Source organism: Neoarius graeffei, chromosome 22, assembly GCF_027579695.1.
Source record: "Neoarius graeffei isolate fNeoGra1 chromosome 22, fNeoGra1.pri, whole genome shotgun sequence".
Taxonomy (NCBI): Eukaryota; Metazoa; Chordata; class Actinopteri; order Siluriformes; family Ariidae; genus Neoarius; species Neoarius graeffei.
Window position 1 is genome coordinate 357,501 of NC_083590.1, and position 2,500 is coordinate 360,000.

Genomic DNA, 2,500 nt, shown 5'->3' on the forward strand with positions numbered 1-2,500 from the left:
TGTGTGCGCACACGTGTGTGTGTGTGCGCACACGTGTGTGTGTGTGCGCACACGTGTGTGTGTGTGTACGCACACGTGTGTGTGTGTACGCACACGTGTGTGTGTGTACGCACACGTGTGTGTGTGTACGCACACGTGTGTGTGTGTGTACGCACACGTGTGTGTGTGTGTACGCACACGTGTGTGTGTGTACGCACACGTGTGTGTGTGTGTACGCACACGTGTGTGTGTGTGTACGCACACGTGTGTGTGTGTACGCACACGTGTGTGTGTGTACGCACACGTGTGTGTGTGTACGCACACGTGTGTGTGTGTACGCACACGTGTGTGTGTGTGTGTGTGTACGCACACGTGTGTGTGTGTGTGTGTACGCACACGTGTGTGTGTGTGTGTGTGTGTACGCACACGTGTGTGTGTGTGTGTGTGTGTACGCACACGTGTGTGTGTGTGTGTGTGTGTGTACGCACACGTGTGTGTGTGTGTGTGTGTGTACGCACACGTGTGTGTGTGTGTGTGTGTGTGTACGCACACGTGTGTGTGTGTGTGTGTGTGTGTACGCACACGTGTGTGTGTGTGTGTGTGTGTACGCACACGTGTGTGTGTGTGTGTGTGTACGCACACGTGTGTGTGTGTGTGTGTACGCACACGTGTGTGTGTGTGTGTGTGTACGCACACGTGTGTGTGTGTGTGTGTACGCACACGTGTGTGTGTGTGTGTGTACGCACACGTGTGTGTGTGTGTGTGTACGCACACGTGTGTGTGTGTGTGTGTACGCACACGTGTGTGTGTGTGTACGCACACGTGTGTGTGTGTGTGTACGCACACGTGTGTGTGTGTGTGTACGCACACGTGTGTGTGTGTGTGTGTGTGTACGCACACGTGTGTGTGTGTGTGTGTGTACGCACACGTGTGTGTGTGTGTGTACGCACACGTGTGTGTGTGTGTGTACGCACACGTGTGTGTGTGTGTGTGTGTGTGTACGCACACGTGTGTGTGTGTGTGTGTGTACGCACACGTGTGTGTGTGTGTGTGTGTACGCACACGTGTGTGTGTGTGTGTGTGTACGCACACGTGTGTGTGTGTGTGTGTGTACGCACACGTGTGTGTGTGTGTGTGTACGCACACGTGTGTGTGTGTGTGTGTGTGTGTACGCACACGTGTGTGTGTGTGTGTGTGTGTGTACGCACACGTGTGTGTGTGTGTGTGTGTGTGTACGCACACGTGTGTGTGTGTGTGTGTGTACGCACACGTGTGTGTGTGTGTGTGTGTACGCACACGTGTTTGTGTGTGTGTGTACGCACACGTGTGTGTGTGTGTGTACGCACACGTGTGTGTGTGTACGCACACGTGTGTGTGTGTGTGTGTGTACGCACACGTGTGTGTGTGTGTGTGTACGCACACGTGTGTGTGTGTGTGTGTACGCACACGTGTGTGTGTGTGTGTGTACGCACACGTGTGTGTGTGTGTGTGTACGCACACGTGTGTGTGTGTGTGTGTACGCACACGTGTGTGTGTGTGTGTGTACGCACACGTGTGTGTGTGTGTGTGTGTGTACGCACACGTGTGTGTGTGTGTGTGTGTACGCACACGTGTGTGTGTGTGTGTGTGTGTACGCACACGTGTGTGTGTGTGTGTGTGTGTACGCACACGTGTGTGTGTGTGTGTGTGTGTGTACGCACACGTGTGTGTGTGTGTGTGTGTGTACGCACACGTGTGTGTGTGTGTGTGTGTACGCACACGTGTGTGTGTGTGTGTGTGTACGCACACGTGTGTGTGTGTGTGTGTGTACGCACACGTGTGTGTGTGTGTGTGTGTACGCACACGTGTGTGTGTGTGTGTGTGTACGCACACGTGTGTGTGTGTGTGTGTACGCACACGTGTGTGTGTGTGTGTGTGTACGCACACGTGTGTGTGTGTGTGTGTGTGTGTACGCACACGTGTGTGTGTGTGTGTGTGTACGCACACGTGTGTGTGTGTGTGTGTGTGTGTACGCACACGTGTGTGTGTGTGTGTGTGTGTGTACGCACACGTGTGTGTGTGTGTGTGTGTACGCACACGTGTGTGTGTGTGTGTGTGTACGCACACGTGTTTGTGTGTGTGTGTACGCACACGTGTGTGTGTGTGTGTACGCACACGTGTGTGTGTGTGTGTGTACGCACACGTGTGTGTGTGTGTGTGTACGCACACGTGTGTGTGTGTGTGTGTGTACGCACACGTGTGTGTGTGTGTGTGTACGCACACGTGTGTGTGTGTGTGTGTGTACGCACACGTGTGTGTGTGTACGCACACGTGTGTGTGTGTGTGTGTACGTGTGTGTGTGTGTGTGTGTGTGTACGTGTGTGTGTGCACACCCGTGTGTGTGGGTGTGTGTGTGCACACCCGTGTGTGTGGGTGTGTGTGTGTGTGTGTGTGTGCGCACACGTGTGTGTGTGCGCACACGTGTGTGTGTGCGCACACGTGTGTGTGTGTGCGCACACGTGTGTGTGTGTGCGCACACGTG